The sequence below is a fragment of the Carcharhinus amblyrhynchos genome, chromosome 4, assembly GCF_965287045.1.
Source record: "Carcharhinus amblyrhynchos chromosome 4, sCarAmb.v2.hapA, whole genome shotgun sequence".
NCBI lineage: Eukaryota > Metazoa > Chordata > Chondrichthyes > Carcharhiniformes > Carcharhinidae > Carcharhinus > Carcharhinus amblyrhynchos.
Genome location: NC_137327.1, coordinates 38,047,299 through 38,067,825, shown reverse-complemented (window position 1 = coordinate 38,067,825; position 20,527 = coordinate 38,047,299).

The window sequence follows — 20,527 nt, the reverse complement described above, 5'->3', positions numbered from 1 at the left end:
TGTCGTGTTGTTTGTTGCTATTACCTTTGAGAGGAAACACTGTGGAGGCATGAAGATTGAACCAAACTGGGAAAGATGGAGAGACAAACAAGAAAGCAGGAGGAAGGCCAAGAAACACGGAGTTAAGCAGCGCCGGTATTTCCTCTGCCGGAGTCACTTCTCCAACTCAGCCACACAGCTGCTTCCTCTGCCATCATCACATTATCTTCTTTGGTGGCTTAAGTGCTTTAATACTTTGATCTTGACTTTGACTGTGCAGAACCTCCACACTAAAAATAAATAGGATTCAATTTTCTTGTCCAAATTTGATTCAAAAGGCAACGTAATTGATTATGGCAGCATTGTGCACACGCTTTGTGTGAAGAAATGGTGGTTATCTGAAGCCACTTAGAACAAATAAATAACCATACTAAATTTAAAAGGTTACATTTGGTAAAATGGTTTCTGTCACCTTGAAAACGTCTTTGAGATTTTCACTCTCCGGCCTGTGACCTACAGGATTTGTTTAATCCCATTTTAGTTTGTCCATATAAATCTGTTTGCAGTTTGTTTTGTCTTTAAAATTTAATAGCCAGAAGCCATATAATGCAACATCAAACTGTTGTAGACAGAAGGGATAGATGTTATTAACCACTATGTTTATGTGTTTAAGTCTGAAGATAACATTTAAGGTATTTTAAAATAATTAGTAGATGCACCACTGTGTTATTCACAGTGAGTCAGAGGTTATAGATCAGAGGGCGAGTGTCAACATGTAGGGGTTGGAGTTATGTGCCACCAAGAGGATTTGGATGGAAGTTTACGTGAAATGTGCTCAGATAGTTTTGTTTTAAATTAGTAACTAAGAATCATGAACCATTTTTTTCCTTATGTACATTTACAACATGTAATCAGAGAAGAATCCTACAGTGCAGGAAAGGCCATTTGGTCCATTGTGTCTGCACCGGCTCTCTGACATAGTATCTTACCCAGACCCTTTCACCCGCCCTTTCCCTGTAACCCCACACATTTATATGGTTAATCCATCTAACCTACACATCTTGGGACACCAAGGGGCAATTTAGCAATAGAAATCTAACTATCTTGCACATCTTTCGACTGTGGGAGAAAGCTGGAGCACCTAGAGGAAACCCATGCTGGCACAGGGAGAATGTGCAAACTGCACACAGTCATCCAAGGCTGGGTTGGAACCCAGGTCCCTGGAGCTGTGAGGCAGCAGTGCAAATCAGTGTGCCACCATGCTGCCCATGATGTGGTATGATATGATGTGATATGATACCCCAGTCAAGAATGCAGCAGGAGGATTTGGATCTCAGGGAAACCCAAATAAATGTTCTAAACATATGAGTTACAACAGGTAGGAAAAATTCATTGATACTGAAGCTACACAAGTGGCACAGTGGTTAGCACTGCTGCCTCACTGCCAGGGATCCAGGTTCGATTCCCGCCTTGGGTCACTGTCTGTGCATGTATGCATGTTCTCCCCAAGTCTGTGTGAGTTTCCTCTGGGTGCTCCAGTTTCCTCCCACAGTGCAAAAGATATACTAGTTAGGTGAATTGGCCATACTGAATTCTCCTTCTGTGTACCCAAACAGGCACCGGAGTGTGGCAACTAGAGGATTTTCACTGTAATTTCATTGCACTGTTTATGTAAACCTACTTACGACATTAATAAATAAACTTAAACCTATGCACTGAAGTCTGAAATATTACTTAATAATTACAAATGGGAAATTCTTCTACTTTTTTTCCTAAACAATGGCATGGTTAGTTTTCTACATATGACATTTTTGTTTTAAATCACGCAACTCCCCCTCCTCCTGTCAGGTATCCGTCAGTTGGGTGGTTAGCTAGAATATTAGAAGACAATTGTATTCAGTCAATAGTTGTTTTCTAAAGAAGCTAAATATCATGAATATATAATAACATCCACAGTTATTAAACCAATACCACAACCAAAATTGAGTCATCCTGTAGTTCTCTGCACTAACAAAGCTTTCTATATTAAAAAGAAACATTTTTTTGCTTTTGCTTTCTGCTGTATTTCCTTCAAAGTTAAATGAGACAGATTATATTTCCTTTCAAAATTTTGTGAGTTAGAACTGGAACCTCACATTGGAGAACAGCCTTTTTATCTTTGCGTTCTGGGTGTTCTTACAGTAAGACTGAGATGCATAGAATACAATCAATAAATTAGCTTTGATCCCTCCTGAAAGTATTCGCAAAAGAAAATTCTTTTCTAACTATACCTGCTGAAATGAGTATGTTTAAATTCATATCCGTGGCACACCGTGGCTGTAGAATGTATAATCTGTGGGATGCACTGCCGCAACTCACTTGGGTTACTTTGCCAACACTTCAACTTTATCACACTGAAAGGACAAGGGGAATAATGTCACTGACTTCAAAGTCCCTTCCATGATGTGCATGATTTATGACTTGGATATATATCAGCATCCCTTCATCATTATTTAATCATCGTCTTTGAATTTCTGACTTGACACAACTGTGGAAGCATCATTGCATTAAGGACTGCAGTAGTTCAAGAAGGAAGCCCTCCATCACATTCTTAGAGCACTCAGGATGGCCAATGAAGCTGCCCTCCAAAATATCATGTGCTGAAGCCTAGCTAAAGACAATTCCTAGTCAGGAACAAAACTCAAGTCTCTGTGATCTTAACAGAGCCCTTGGAAGGGGGCGATTTTTTGAATGCATTTTCAAAGGAATCAGACAATCTTATCATTGATGGATGAGTTTGTTCCATATTCTGTGCATGTTTATTAAGTTAAAAGAGTTTAAAAATATGCGGAACAATTTTATTGGTAGCTTTTGCTGACTTTTCACACATCCTGAGTGGATTTTCATTGGAAATCCAAGTAACTCACTTTATGTTTTGTTTGTTTGTCCATTCGCAATTGACTGATGTATAAATAGGAACTTTTGAGCTAGCCAACTGTATATGAGATGTGGAAATTTGCATATATCCAGGTGTGCTGCCCTAAACGTGACATTCAGGTAGGATGCTTGAAATGTCACCAACAAAGCATGGAACTGAAAGGATTTGGGAAGTATTTTGTTAAGAGATCATCTCAGCAACAAAATACTTTTCATTGGTTCCTGGAAAATAATATTCTTTCCTACATACCCAATAAATTGCACATCATGTATGTTTAGGATTGTTGACTGTGATTAAATGTATTCCTAAAGCTTTCAATACATGATTTGTCCCCATGTTCTTGCCATTTGTGGGCCAATAAATCCATCTTTGTGATGTACTCTATTCTATGCCAATTGGAAAGTAAAAGGACTCATTAGCCAATTGATTGATGCATAACTGTCAGCCATATAACCATTTTTTTCCTCCCATTTTCAATGTTTTGATATCTGGTAAAGGGAAATTTTCAAAGAAAATGACACAAAAACCCAATCTTTCTTAATGTCCTGTGTTTCTCCAGTGTTCTGGAGATTGATCTTTAATTCCTGGAGAATCCATGTCAATCCTGGTGGGTTGGCAGCACTAAGCATGCTTCCTTCTCACCTGAAGCTTGAATGTCTATTCCACGATTCTGAATCAGGGCCGAAATTTTCCATCTCTTCATGCCAGAAGATCCAAAGATGTGTGGGTTAGGTTGATTGGCCACTAAATTGCCCTTGAGTGTCCTGAGATGCGTAGGTTAGAGGGATTAGCGAGTAAATGTGTAGGGATATGGGGGTAGGGCTTAGGTGGGATTGTGGTCAGTGCAGACTTGATGGGTCAGATGGCCTCTTTCTGCACTGTAGGGTTTCTATGATTTTATAGTTCTATGATCCCGGTAACAGAGCTTCTCTGCACTAACCTCCCCCCCAACCCCCCACCAACCCTCCCACCCACTCCCACACTGTGTTTCCTGATGGTCTGCAGACAATGGGAAGTCCCATTGAGAGTGATAGGACCAGAAGAACATGGTGCACCACTTCCTACCATGAAAAACACCCACTGTGAAGAGGCCAGAAAATCTGCCTCCCCCACTTCTTCTCCCACATCTATATTTCCATCATAGCCATGTATGGAAACAAAAGGAGAAAATTTGGAACAGGAAGACAGGGTGGCACAGTGGTTAGCACTGCTGCCTCAGTCTGCCAGGGACCTGGGTTCAATTCTCAGCTTGGGTCATTGTCTGTGCGAAATCTATGTGGATTTCCCCTGGGTGCTCTGGTTTCCTCCCACAGTCCAAAAGACGTGGCGGTTAGGTGCATTGGCCATGCTAAATTCTCCCACAGTGTACCCGAACTGGCACCAGAGTGTGGCGACTGGGGGATTTTCACAGTGAATTCTTGCAGTGCTAATGTAAGCCTACTTGTGACACTGATAAATTAAAAAGGAAGAAAACAGGAAGATTAAAGATGGAAAAGGAGTTGATGCAAGACAAGTAAGGACAAGTGCATGGACACAAGCTAAAGGTGATTGAATAAGGGAAGTATAAATGATCAATGGACAAAGATCAATTAGATGCAAATAACCAATGCAACAGAACTGAGGAGGTGATGGCATGGGAGGGGAAGAGCTGAAGGTCAGTGAAGCTTTGGAACAGCAAGGAGCCACATAACAATGAGGAAATACCTCAACACGATAAAAACAGAAAAGCAGATGAGCATAGAGAGCACAGGGAGGAAGAGGAGGAGGCAGTAGCCTAGTGTTATTGTCACTGAACTTGCAATCCAGTGACCCAGGGTCCTTTAGGGAAGGAAATCTGCCATCCTTACCTGGTTTGGCCTACATGTGACTCCAGATCCACAGCAATGTGGATAACAGCTCCCTCCAGGGCAATTAGGGATGGGCAATAAATGTTGAGCCAGCCAGCGACGCCATGTCCCATGAAAGAATAAAAAAACTCAAGAATGACAGAGTCACGATATGAATGATATCTTGCAATTGAGTGTAAGCAGTCTCTTAGGAGATCCACATATATAAACAAATCCGCACTTTAGAAAGTAAATAGATCTTTAATGTTTGTCAATTTAGGCTGTGAGCTTTAATATGAAGACCAAGAAATAGATAAAACATAAAAAAGAGATGGGACCAGTTTATGGCAGGTTATATATTTCAGAGTAAGCCCAACTCTAAAGCAAATCAATAACTAAATACTGCTCCGACTGAAAATAAATTAGTCGTGAATTATTGGTTTAGGGATGTTTGCAATTTTTTTGCAAAGAGAGAAGTTTCAGTGGAGTGGAATCGTAAATCATAAATTTACACGTTTCTGAAACAATTTTCTTGTTGTAAATAAAATTCGAACAAAATCTTGTGCACATTGCACCATCTAGTGGTAAGACAGTTATCAACCTAGTATCGTTTTAAAGTTTATTTATTAGTGTTACAAACTGCAATGATGTTACAGCATAAATCCCCTAGTCGCCACATTCTGGTGCCTTTTTGGGTACACTGAGGGAGAATTTAGCATGGCCAATACACCTAACCAGCATGTCTTTCAAACTGGGGGAGGAAACCGGGACACCCAGAGGAAACCCACTCAGACACAGTGAGAATGTGCAGATTCTGCGCAAACTGTGACCCAAGCTAGGAATTGAACTCAGGTCCCTGGCGCTGTGAGGCAGCAGTGCTAACCACTGTGCCACCCCATATTGTGTTATATATCATATCAAATAGCATATATATTATATATTTTGTAGAGTATATTGCAAGATCTGAATGTTTTGTCAATTTGTTCTCTCTGCCACCCTCTCTTTTGAGAGGTGTAAATAAAACTAAAAATTTCTTTACAAAGGATATGGGGTGGTAATAACATGGTTGCTTGAAGTTAAGTATGCACTAGTCTAAGTGTAATACAGAAAGATGGTAACAAGGACGTGATGGAGTTAAATTCTATACTTCATTTAAGAAATTAAGGACTTAAGAACAGTGTGATACTGTTGTTGGAACTTCTAAAATTGAATTTGAGGAAGTTTAAGCAATTTGAAAGATTATTCCATTTCTGCACATGATGTTCAAGTACACAGTGAGCTAGTACAGTACATAATGGAAAAATGGGTGTGAAAGTATCTTTGGGGACAATGAGGGAATTCAACCCAAACAAAGAAGACTGGTGTCATTAAGAATGAAGATTACACATTTGGCTGAAAGTGAATATAATAGGAGATTAGAATGAAGTAAATCCCAGTACTATGGACTTTTCTGAAAATGATGAGATTCTGTATCTATATTATGGCACAACCAAGAGTGAGATTGCATTGAGAGTCATATTCCATGAAAGGAGGCAGTTGTCAAGTGAGACTGTTGCAGATTGCAATCTCAAATTAAAGAAACTCTTTCATCATTGAGCCAATCATCAATTTAGAAACCAATTTGGAGACACATTTGTATGAGGCCTAAAGTACAAAAAAAACTTGCGCCAAGCTTTTGAACCAAGGCAATAAGTTGACATCAAATGAGACATGTGTCATGGAGTCATAGTCATAGAATCATAGAAGTTTACAGCATGGAAATAGGCCCTTCAGCCTGTTGTCCATGCCACCTTTTTTTTAAACCCCTAAGATAATCCCAATTGCCCGCATTTGGCCCATATCCTTCTATACCCATCGTACCTATGTAACTATCTAAATGCTTCTTAAAATATAAAATTGTACTGGCCTCTATTATTATCTCTGGCAGCTTGTTCCAGACACTCACCACTCTCTTTGTGAAAAAATTGCCCCTCTGGACACTTTTATATCTCTCGCCTCTCACCTTAAACCTAAGCCCTCTAGTTTTAGACTCCCCTATCTTTGGGAAAAGATATTGACTATCTACCTTGTCTATGCCCCTCATTACTTTATAGATCTCTATAAGGTCACCCCTCAGCTCCCTATGCTCCAGAGAGAAAAGTCACAGTTTATTTAGCCTCTCGTTATAATTCAATCCATCAAGTCCTGGTAGCATCCTAGTAATTCTCTTCTGTACTCTTTCTAGTTCAATAATATCCTTTCTATAATAGGGTAACCAGGATTGCACACAGTATTCCAAGTGTGGCCTTACCAATGTCTTGTATAAGTTTAACAAGATGTCCCTACTCCTGTATTCAATGTTCTGACCGATCAGACTTTTTACTGTGCTGACCGATGAAACCAAGCATGCCGAATGCTTTCTTCAACATTCCGTGACTCCACTTTCAAGGAGCTATGAACATGTACCCCTGAATCTCTTTGTTCTATAACTCTCCTCTGTGCCCTCCCATTAACTGAGTAAGTCCTGCCCTGGTTCAATCTACCAAAATTCATCACCCTGCATTTGCCTAAATTAAATTTTACCTGCCATTCATCAACCCACTGGCCCAATTGATCAAGATCCTGTTGCAATTGGAGATAACTTTGTTCACAGTCCACTATACCACCAATCTTGGTGTCATCTGCAAACTTACTAACCATGCCCCCTATATTCTCATCCAAACCATTAATTTAAATGACAAATAACAGTGCGCCCAACACTAATCCCTGAGGCACACCGCTGGTCACAGGCCTCCAGTTTGAAAAACAACTCTCTACAACCACCTTCTGGCTTCTGTCAAGGCCTGATAAAGTCACATCTATGGAAGTAGCAGTAAGTGATGGCTGCAAATTGCAAGGGTGAACTGGCAGGGGAGTTGCACAACAGCCAAATTCAGAAATTGAGTTGCTACAATTTAGAAGCTATGGTAGCCACCAGCCATTTAAATGGCCCCATTTCCAGACAAAATGCTATGTCTGTGAGTAGGTTGATTTTTCCAGAAGGCATGCAATAACAGAGGAAACAGTAATCCTCCAAAATAGAGGAAACAGTAAATCTCCAGATAGTTGCAGCCATGATCCAGCTTGAAGTTGTGGTAGATCTAAAGCTAGTTCAGGGATCTGGAAGTCCCTAAATGTACATATGATAGATGTGGAAACAGAAGTTAATGTGATAAGACCAGAGGAACAGGAGTAGGCCATTCAACCCTTTAAGCCTCCTCCACCATTTAAGATCATGGCTGATCTAACACTGAACAAATCCACTTTCCTGCCTTATCCCCATAATCCTTAATTCCCCTACTGATTAAAGGCCTATCAATCTCAGCCTTGAAAATGTTCAAGGACTTGTCTAACACAGATTCCTGGGGTAAAGAATTCCAAAGATTCACCCACTCTTAAGTAAATAAATTCTTTCTCAAATCTGTCTTAAATTAGCACTCCTTTATTCTGCAACTATGCCCTTTGGTCCTACATGAGTGAAAACATATTCCAGCGTTTATCCTGTCTAACCCCTAAGAATCTTACATGTTTCAACCATATCACCTATCATTCTTCTGAACTCAGTGGAATACAGGAAGATGAAGAGTTGTACTTGATGAGAGAGACCCAGGAAAACAGCATATATAAGACGAGACTAATAGGACTCAACATATATTTCTAGCACCCGCAGAATAAATTAAAAATTTAAGTTAAAAATCTGCTTCTATTTTTGACATAGCTGCCACTGTGTCTGATAACTTAGAAGGAGAATCCAAGAGATCCTGAAGTTACATTTCCTTACACTCAAAACTGACTAGTTGCTCCAATAACAGTATTCTGATGTTATGATTTGTGACCAGGGACGCTAGTCTTTATTTTGTTAGGACCCAAAACACAAGTATTTGCTAAAATAATTAAGCCACAAAGTTCATTGTTCAAATCAGAAGAATTTTGTTATACAAAAATTGAAGAAGATGAATACTAATAACTCCACTCTATCTAATTGGATTTGAAATTGACTCAATGATAAGAAGCAGAGGGTGATGGTTGAAGGTACTCCCTTGGACTGGAGGCCTGTGACTCATGCTTTGCCTCAGGGGTCAGTGTTGGCACCCTTGTTATTCGTTATTTATATATCTTCTGTACAAGGTATGATTGGTAAATTTGCAAATTATACCAATTAGGAATTATCATTGATAACAAAGAAGGTTAACAAAAAATACAGGGGGATTTTGATCAGTTAGGGAAGTGAGCCGATGATTGGCAAATGGATTTCAATACAGGTAAGTCTGAGGTGTTGCATTTTGGAAAGCCAAACCAGGGTAGAACTTAAACACTGAATGGTAGGGCCCTGGGGAGTGTTGAAGAACAGAGGGTCCTAGGAGTACTACAAAATAGTTCAGTGAAAGTGGTGTCACAGGTAGAAAGGGTGGTAAAGAAAATGTTTAGTGCACAGGCCTTCATCAGTCAGGACATTGAATGTAGGAGTTGAGACATACTGGGTGGGAGTTTCCAGGTACACTCACACCAAAAGCGTAAAATCCCACCTGAGGTCAACAGGCTTTTCCATGCCTGCGCCTCACTCACTCCAATTCCCGTGATGAGTGGGAGGTAAAATTCGCCCCTATATTACAGTTGTATGAGTCATTGGAGTAATGTGTACAGTTTTGGTCACCATGTTATAGGGAAGACATTGATAAACTGGAAAGAGTGCTAACAAGATTTATAAGGATGTTGCCAGGACTGGTGGGCCTGAGTTATAGGAGGACCCAACTACCTTTGGCTGCTTCATCATGATCTTTCTTCCACCATAAGATTAGAACTGTGGATGTTCATTGATAATTGAACAGTGTTTCATATAATTTGCAACTTTTCAGATGCTGAAGCAGTCATTGCCTACATGCAGCACAACCTGGACAACCTGGCTTGGGCTGATAAGTAACAAGTTACATTTGCAGCAATCAAGTGTCCAGCAAATGACCATCTCCAACAAGAGAGTACCCAACTAACTCCTCTTGCCATTCAATGGAGTTGTCACTGTTAATTCTCCCACCATCTACATCCTGGGGGTTACCATTTGTCAAAAACTGAGCTGGACCAGCCACATATACTGTGGTTACAATAGCACATCAGAGGTCAGATATTCTGCCACAGCTAACCCACCTCCTGATTCTTCAAAGCCTGTCTGCTATCTACAAGACAAAAGGTAGGAGATGAGGAAATACTTGCCTTGATGAAAGCAGCTCCAACAACACCAAAGAAACTCACTAGCTTCTAGGACAAAGCAATGTACTTGATGGCAGCCATTCACCATTTCTGACATTAACCCATTTCACCAGCATATAGTGGCTGCAGTCTGTACCAACTACAAGTTGCACTGCGGCATTTGTCAAAGTTTCTTCAACAGATTCTCCCAAACCTATGACCATGATTACTCAGGAAAACAAGAACAGCAGGCACGTGATCACTTGGAACTATATCACTCTTCTTTCACTGTCACTGGGTCAAAGTCCTGAACTCCCACTCTAACAGCACTATGGATGTACCTACATCACATGACTACAATGGTTCAAGGAGGCAGTTCAGCACCATTGTCTCAAGGACAGTTAGGGATGGACAATAAATGTTGGCCTAGCCAGTGCTGCCTGCATTTCAAGAACAAATGGAAAAAGGGAGTTGCTGCCTTCACAAAGGTAAACTGAGCACGGTTAACTCCAAGGACCAAAATTAAACACTTTGCATTAGTCGTCCACGCTAACTGAACATGACATAGCGATTTCCTTGCTAAATATTAACACAACATAACATAGCTTAAGTAACAAAAATAATATCGCTAGGTGCTAAAGTGTGAAATAATGTTATACTGACATCTATTGGTTAAATAGTGAAGTATGATTTGCTTTTGTAATCTCTAGTCATATTTTCTATCTTGCCCACCTTCCTTTTTTATAATGTTGTATATTTACTGCTCCTAAGTGTAAGTCTTTAATACCTCCCATCTTCCCAATAGGTGCCAATTGATTTTTGGGTGCGTTATCCCTGCATTGATAGCTGTTTCGTGCAGAGAGCAAGTTAACAGATCTCTGCATTTAGTTACTCACTAAGGCTCCTTCAGGCTTCCAAATCTGCAACCTCTGCTAGATAGAAGGACAAGGACAGCAGGTGCGTGGGAACACAAATACCTGCAAGTTCCCCTCTGGGTCCCACATCATCCTGACTTGGAACAATCTCACCATACTGTTACTGTCAATGGATCAGAGGCCTGCAACTTCTTTATAACAGCACTGTGGGTAATCAACACCAGATGGACTGCAGTGATTGAAGAAAGTGCCTCATCACCACTTCCTCAGGGGGCAATTAGAGATGGGCAGCAAACGCTGGTATTGCCAGTGACGCCCATTTTGTTTTGATTCCTATTCATCTTTTGTGCCATTACAACAAAACAAAGACATATTTTCTTCAACATCCCTGCCCTCTTTCTCACAACAGGGCTCAATCTGTGTTGACCATGGGAGTTTTGGAGAGATAAAGGGACAAAGCACACAACTCAATTTTATCCCCATTCCAAATCTACCCAGCTGCTTGTCTCCAAACTCTTTTAATAGCAGGATGCAAAAAAAATTAAACAAGCAGGTGTCGAACAAAAATCATAGAATGATTACAGAACAGAAGAAGGATTTTTGACCTGCTTTGTCAATGCAAGCTTTCTGCAAGAGCAACTTAGATAGTCCCACTCCCCCACCCTGAACATTGCTTTCCCTTCTGGTAATTATCCAGTTCCCTTTTGAAAGCCATGATTGAATCTGCCTCCTTTATGGTGTTTTTACCATTGTAACCTCAAACATTGAAGTTAACAGGATCTGCAGTTCTGTAAACGAACTTCCCTCAACTTCAGCCAGGGAGTACCAGACTCATGGACATATAGGCCCTGATTTTACTGGCATGGCCATCCCTAAACCGGGGCAAGTGAGACTCGCAGAACGGCATGCCCTGTTGGCCTTGGGCGGCTGTGCCAAAAAAATCAGGGCCTACATGTCCAGGAGTCTGGCTCCCTCTGGCGGAAGTTGAGGGAAGTTAGTTTAGAGACCTGCAAGATCCTGTTAACTTCAAGTTTTGAGGCTACGATTATAAAAACACCATAATGGAGGCAGAATCAACCATGTCCATAAATTGAGTCCTCAGAGTCCAACTAACCACCCCAGCCAAAGGAAGGAAGTAAGTGAAGAATAATAACTTCCACCCAATAAAATCCTTTTTTTTTAGCTAGATAGTAATTTTCCCGGATATTGTAAAGATCCAAGTGAAACTCCTCAGGAAATATTCCCCCGCTAAAGGGAACAGAATTTGGGTTTGCGGAGTGCTTAAAATCAAAAGTTAAATGAGACAATTTACATTTGAAGTAAACATGATTGTAATTTCATGAAAAAGCATGCAATTTGGCAGTTGGACAAAGAGTTTGAATTGCTACTATTACATAATATCCTGAAAAGACAAGATAACTAATTCTTACTTTGATTGATAACTTTTACTTAACACAAATACTAGACTTTAAAAAAGAATTCACATGTCCATCAAACATCAAAGCAATGTTACCTTCATGCCCAAGAGTGTGCCCAAGTTTTGTAGTGGAGGTGACCACTACAAAATCCCCCCTAACGCAGTCTAACAATTCAAATTATGTTGATATTTTTAGAATTTTTTTAGTGTTGTATAATTAAAAGATGGCATGGAAGATGATCATTTGCTCAATAGTGGACCGACCCTAATTATTAACCCATTTCAGTTAAGAAGACTGTCCTATTTAATTAGGTTTCCATTCAATTTAGAAGAAATGTTTCTCTCAATTCATTCTTGAAAAAGCTAACATGGGTAACGATCATGTTGGTCAAACTAAGCCAGCCAGAAACTCCATGAATTTAGCCTAGACCCTTAGTTTTTACATTTGAATTTGACATGGGTGAGCATAAGGTGTTTCACTCCAGGTATGATTTAAGTGACTCACTAGGAAGCTTCTTTCAAACAAAGTTTATTTGAGAACATAGTTAAAAAATATAATAAGAAAAATTAATATAATTTTGTCCAAACCTTAATGGCTAACTATAAGTTCCAAGTCAAACAACATCATTAAGCATCCACCCCTTTGTAGGCATTGCACAGAAAGCAAGTATGCGCACACAATGCTGTATTTTGCAGCTTTTTAACACCTCTATGATTTAGTCCTTTGAATGCTAAATTATATCTCCAAGGCTTCCAAGTCCTGAGATTTTCAGCATGCCTCTAGAGAGAGACCGAAACACATTGCCTTTCTCTATCAGCCTCTAATAACAACTCACAGGCAGCAGAATTTTCAACTCCAGAGAGCAAGAAACAAGAAGCAGTGCTTTCTAAAGGCAGTCCAAACAACTTCTGAGCAAAATGAAATTAAAGACTGAACTTTTTTCTGAACATAGCTGTCCCTAGTCACATGCCATAAACTGTTAATCATCCACAATTAAACTTAACTGAACAATCCCCAAGGGACCATAAATCTCTAGAACTCTGCATTAGGCCAGAGTAAAATCAGCATGATGGCCATCATATTGTTTCAGCAGCAACTAGAAGTCACCACTTGCAGATAGTTCGGCAATAATAAAACACCAGGTGCTGTCTGAAAAACCTGCAGAGGAACATGATTAAAATACATTTCTTAAAGGCGCAGTATCATCACATTGGTCAATTTATTGCTTCCAGTATGATAAAACTCGGAGCATGCTGTTTCTTTAACAGATAGTGGATTAACTTGCCCTAGCATTGTACTTTAGTGTAAGTTGGCATTTTAAGGACCCTTAGGATAGTGGCTTTTGGATGCGTGTAATTTTTTATCAGCAATGTCACATTGATGCAAAGGGATCATGTATGTGCTTGGTCAGTTTTACTCTTAAAAAATGCTGCTTGCTGTAGGTTTCCTTGAAAAGTATATACATCCCTTATTTTATAACCCGTATTGGATACAAAATTGGCTCCTTGACAGAAGCCAGAGGGTGGTTGTAGAAAGTTGCTTTTCAAACTGGAGAACTGTAACCAGTGGTGTGCCTAGGGATCAGCGCTGGGCCCACTGTTATTTGTCATTTATATTAATGACAGAGGGGGCATGGTTAGTATGTTTGCAGGTGACACCAAGATTGGTGGCATAGTGGACAGTGAGGAAAGTTATCTCCAATTGCAGCAGGATCTTCATCAATTGGGCCAGTGGGCTGACGAATGGCAGATGGAGTTTTAGACAAATGTGAGGTGACGCATTTTGATAGATTGAACCAGGGCAGGACTTACTCAGTTAATGGTAGGGCACTGGGGAGAATTACAGAACAAAGAGAACTAGGGGTACATGTTCATAGTTCCTTGAAAGTGGAGTCACAGGTAGACAGAGTGGTGAAGAAGGTATTCGGCGTGCTTCGTTTCATCGGTCAGAACATTTAGTTGGGATGTCTTGTTGAAGTTTTACAAGACATTGGTAAGGCCACACTTGGAAAACTGTGTGCAATTCAGGTCACCCTGTTATAGAAAGGATATTATTAAACTAGAAAGAGTGCAGAAAAGATTTACTAGGATGCTACTGGGACTTGATGGATTGAGTTATAAGGGGAGGCTGAATAGACTGGGACTTTTCTCTCTGGAGCCTAGGAGGCTGAGGGATGACCTTATCGATGTCTGTAAAATAATGAGGGGCATAGACAAGGTAGATAGTCAATATCTTTTCCCAAAGGTAGGGGAGTCTAAAACTAAAGGCCATAGGTTTAAAGTGAGAGGCAAGAGATACAGAAGAGTCCAGAGAGGCAATTTTTTCATACAGAGGGTGGTGAGTGTCTGGAATAAGCTGCCAGTGATCGTAGTAGAGGTGGGTACAATTTTATCTTTGAGAAAACGTTTAGATAGTTACACGGGCATGATGGGTGTAGAGGGATATGGGCCAAATGCGGGCAACTGGGATTAGCTTAGGGGTTTTAAAAAAAAGGGCAGCATAGACAAGTTGGGCTGAAGGGCTGTTTCCATGCTGTAAACCACTATGACTCTATGACTTAATTCCTTTACATCATCACGCTCTCAGATAGTGTATTCCTACGCATTCACTGTATAAAAAGATTTTCTCCTTGCATCACCTTTCTTATACCATTTGCATAAAATTGTTAACCTCTGATTATTGATCCTTTCTCCAATGGGAACATTTTTTTCCTCTCTTCGCTGTCTAGAGCCATACTGAACCTGAATGCCTCTATTGTCTCCTTTAATCCTTTTCCTCCCTAAGGACAATAGTCCAAGCTTCTCTAATGTATCCACATAACTGAAGTCCCTCATTCCTGCTTTCACTTTGTCAATCTTTTCTGCAATTCCTATTACTTTCACATCCATCCTGCCAAGAATTGGCCACAACACTGCAGTTGATGTTGAAATTTACTATAAGTTCACCATAATTTCCTTGCTCTTGTAATAATCTATGTTTCTATTTATACAATAAGAAGTCTCACAACACCAGGTTAAAGTCCAACAAGTTTGTTTGGTAGCAAATGCCACTAGCTTTCAGGGCTCTGCCACTTTTTCGGATGAGTGGGGAATTCTGATCACAAACAGAGCATATAAAGGCACACACTCTGTTTACAGAATACTGATTAGAATGTGAGGCTTTACAGCTAATCAAGTCTTAAAGGTGCAGACAATGTGAGTGGAAATAGCATTAGGCATAGGTTAGAGAGATATGTATTGTCTCCCACCAGGACAGTTAGTGAGATTTTGCTAGCCCAGGCAAGACGTGGGGGTTACAGATAGTGTGACATGAACCCAAGATCCTGGTTGAGGCTGTCCTCATGTGTGCAGAACTTGGCTATCAGTCTCTGCTCAGCGACTCTGCGTTGTCGTGTGATGTGAAGGTCGACTTGGAGAACACTTACCCAAAGGTCAGAGGCTGAATGCCCGTGACCACTGAAGTGTCCCCCAACAGGAAGAGAACACTCTTGCCTGGTGATTGTTGAGCAGTGTTTATTCATCTGTTGTTGTAGCGTCTGCACGGTCTCCCCAATGTACCATGCTGCGGGACATCCTTTCCTGTGGCATATCAGGTAGACAACATTGGCCAAGTTGCAGGTGCATGTATTGTGTACCTGGTGGATGGTGTTCTCGTGTGAGATGATGGCATCCGTGTTGATGATCCCGCAAGTCTTGCAGAGGTTGCTGGTACATTGGGGAGACCATGCAGACAATACGACAACGATGAATGAATACCACTCGACAATCACCAGACAAGAATGTTGGGGGACACTTCAGCGGTCACAGGCATTCGGCCTCTGATCTTTGGGTAAGTGTTTTCAAAGGTAGCCTTCAACATACGTGAGAATGCAGAGCCACTGAGCAGAGACTGATAGCCAAGTTCCGCACACATGAGGATGGCCTCAACCGGGATCTTTGATTCATGTCACACTATCTGTAACCCCCATGACTTGCCTGGGCTTGCAAAATCTCACTAATTTTCCTGGCTGGAGACAATACACATCTCTTTAACCAGTGCTTAATCCTCTCTCCACTCACATTGTCTGTACCTTTAAGACTTGATTACCTGTAAAGACTCGCATTCCAGCTATTATTTTGTAAATTGAATATCGAGCACAGGGTATCTGACACTGACCACAAGATTTAGACCTATTTTTCTTTCAGGATCAGGGAACTCCAAGAGACTACACCTCCATCCCTGTTTGCCAGTTTCTTCCTTAGCTCCCTAAACCCTGTCAGCAGGACCTCGTCCCTCTTTCTAACGATGCCGTTAGTGCCGGTATGGAGCATGACATCTGGCCGTTCACTTATACCCTTCAGAGTGCTCTGTTGCTGCTTAGTGGCAGCTTTGACCCTGGCACCAGGGAAGCAACGCACCATCGTGGCTTCATGTCTATCAGTACAGAAATGCCTTTCTGTCCCCACTATATGTAGAATCTCCTATCACAATTGCTTTCCTAATCTTCTCTGTATAGCTGAGTCAACTCGCTGCATTGCCCAGATCCATCAGCCTCATTAGTTCTGAATACTGGTTGAAGAGTGAGATGCACTTAGGGGACTTCTGCGCTACTTTAGTTACAGTCCCCATAGAGACTGACTGTTTTTAACAAGAAATTCAAACTTCCATTGAGTGGCTGAAAGGATCACACGGTACATCAAGAGATTTGGGAGTCTATGAAGTAGGGTACCAACAGTCTTTCTCCTCAAAGAATTAAAGGAACACGAAAGAAGCAGGATGCAATTTTTTTCACAAAACTCTTAGTTATTAATGCCCAGCTAATATTTCCCACCAATACAAAATGAGAAAGTTTTCCCTTAACTGATAACTCATGGTGTTCCGATTAAATGGTTGCACCTAAAATGTGCTCTCTTTTTACAAGTTAATGAACCATAATATTTAAAACCCTGATGTACAGTCCATTTTGTTCAGCATTAACTCTTTCTTTGCACCTCAACAATTGCAAATAATCACCTCTTAACCTGATTTTCAAATACGAACAGTTTCCGTTTCAGATGAGCCAAACATCAGAATGTTCCTTCAGCTAATCATCCTGCATGAAGAATATCTTACAAATGCCATAAATTTTGTTTGTGCCATTCCTGTACTTGCAGCTCGATGATTGGTGAATCAGATGCAAAATGTCATCCATGCCATGTGTGCACATTTCTGCTGTGAATGAATGATGTTGGACATTATTTTGGGCGGATCATTCATATGGGCTCTGGGGGCATAGGTAGAACAGGCAGATTTAGCTTTCACAGTGCCTTTTTGTCTTGAAAGGTCCAGCTAACACCATCTCCTAATACTGTAAGGGTGAACTTGTGGTCAGCAGCAAGAATGACAGTTCAGTAGTACAATTTAAAGGGATCACCAACACTTTCAGTTTAATTACTGATTGATTTCTATTGGTTATGGTTGAATTTGTTTGATGATTTGTAACTTGTTTTAAAATTGTGCTAAACTTGTGTGAAAATTGGAGTAATTCTTGTTGATTTAATGTGACAGCTCCACTTCACCAAGGAGTGAAACCTATCATCTGTTGCAGGCAGACTTGAAACCTCAAATATGGATGGCATTGCCAATGACTTTGAAGATGGACATTGCTGTGAATATCTTCACATCAGGTGTGTAAGCAATGAATTAACTACTAATAGCCCATTTACAGTGCACTCCATATAAATATAGTTTTGATCAATACATTTTTGTGCAAGAAGATTTAGCCCTTGCCAACCTTGACAATGATTTTTTCCCAAAATAGAACATAGAACATAGAACATAGAACATAGAACATTACAGCGCAGAACAGGCCCTTCGGCCCACGATGTTGCGCCAACCAGTTACAAAAACAATGACCCACTAGCCTATACCAATCCCTTTTCGTCCATAAACCTATCCAGAGATCTCTTAAACGCCCCCAAACTAGACGCATTTACAACTGCAGCAGGCAGGGCATTCCAATCCTTCACCACCCGCTGGGTAAAGAACCTACCCCTGACATCCGTCCTGTAGCTACCCCCCCTTAATTTAAAGCCATGCCCCCTCGTGCTAGCTTTCTCCATCCGAGGAAAAAGGCCATCACTATCCACCCTATCTAAACCTCTAATCATCTTATATGTTTCAATAAGATCCCCTCTTAGCCGCCTTCTTTCCAACGAAAACAACCCTAAATCCCTCAGTCTCTCCTCATAGGACCTCCCCACCATACCAGGCACCATCCTAGTAAACCTCCTCTGCACCCTCTCCAACGCCTCCACATCCTTCTTGTAATGCGGGGACCAGAACTGCACACAGTACTCCAAGTGCGGCCGCACTAGAGTAGTGTACAGTTGCAACATTACACTGCGACTCCTAAATTCAATCCCCCTACCAATAAACGCCAAGACACCGTACGCCTTCTTAACAACCTTATCTACTTGATTCCCAACTTTCAGGGATCTATGTACACACACACCTAGATCCCTCTGTTCATCCACACTATTCAAAGTCCTCCCGTTAGCCCTATACTCGACACATCTGTTGCTCCTACCAAAGTGAATTACCTCACACTTCTCCGCATTAAATTCCATCCGCCACCTCTCGGCCCAGCTCTGCAACCTATCTAAGTCTCCCTGCAGACTATGACACCCTTCCTCACAATCTACCACACCTCCAATTTTGGTGTCATCAGCAAATTTACTAATCCACCCAACTATACCCTCATCCAGATCATTAATAAAAATTACAAACAACAGTGGCCCCAAAACAGATCCCTGAGGCACACCACTCGTAACTGTACTCCATGATGAATATTTACCATCCACCACCACCCTCTGTCTCCTATCTGATAGCCAATTCCTGATCCAACTTCCTAGATTACCCACAATCCCATACATCTGCATTTTCTGCAGAAGCCTACCATGGTGAACCTTATCGAACGCCTTACTAAAATCCATGTATACCACGTCAACTGCCTTACCCCCATCCACCTCTTTGGTCACCTTCTCAAAAAACTCAATAAGGTTAGTAAGGCACGACCTACCCGCTACAAAACCATGTTGACTATTTCTAATCAATTCATTACACTCCAAATAACTATAAATCCTATCCCTAATAATTTTTTCTAAAACCTTGCCCACAACAGAAGTAAGACTCACCGGTCTATAATTCCCGGCAAAGTCTCTGTTCCCCTTCTTAAACAATGGGACAACATTCGCTATCCTCCAATCCTCCGGGACTACACCAGAGACCAATGACGACCTGAAGATCTGAGCCAGAGGCTCTGCAATCACCTCTCTAGCCTCCCAGAGAATCCTAGGGTAGATCCCATCCGGACCAGGGGACTTATCTATTTTCAGCCCCTCAAGAATTTCCAGCACATCCTCTTTATCAACCGTAATACTGTCTATTTTACACCCCTGCAACCCAATGTCCTCCTCAGCTATATTCATGTCCCCCTGCGTGAACACTGAAGAGAAATATTGGTTCAATACTTCTCCAATCTCCTCCGGTTCCACACACAACTTCCCCCTGCTGTCTGTAACTGGCCCTAATCTTGCCCTGACCAACCTTCTGTTCTTGACATACCTATAGAACGCCTTAGGATTCTCCTTAATCCTATCAGCCAAAGTCTTCTCATGTCCTCTTTTAGCCCTTCTCAACTCACTCTTCAACTCCCTCCTAGCCAATCTAAAGCTTTCTAGTGCACTATCTGAGCCCTCCAATCTCATCCTAACATAAGCCTCCTTTTTCTTTTTAACCATCGACTCAACTCTTTTAGTGCACCACGGTTCCCTAGATCTACCAAATCCACCATGCCTGACAGGGACATACCTATCAAGGACTCGCAGTAGCTGCTCCTTGAAAAAACTCCACATTTCAGACGTTCCCAGTCCCTGTAATCCCCTAATCCAATCCATGCTTCCTAATTCACTCCTGATAGCCTCATAATCGCCCTTACCCCAGCTAAAATTGCTGACCCGAGGTTCATGCCTATCTCTTCCCATCACTAAGGTGAACGTAACCGAATTGTGGTCACTATCACCAAAATGCACACCAACTTCCAAGTCTAGCACCTGGTCTGGCTCATTTCCCAGCACCAAATCCAATATAGCCTCACCTCTAGTTGGCCTGTCTACATACTGAGACAAAAAACCTTCCTGCACGCTTTGTACAAACACTGACCCCTCTAGCGAGCTAGAACTATAGCAACTCCAATCAATATTCGTAAAGTTAAAGTCCCCCATAACAATTACCCTATTACTTTCACTCCTAACCAGGATTGTCTCCGCAATCCTTTCCTCAACCTCTCTA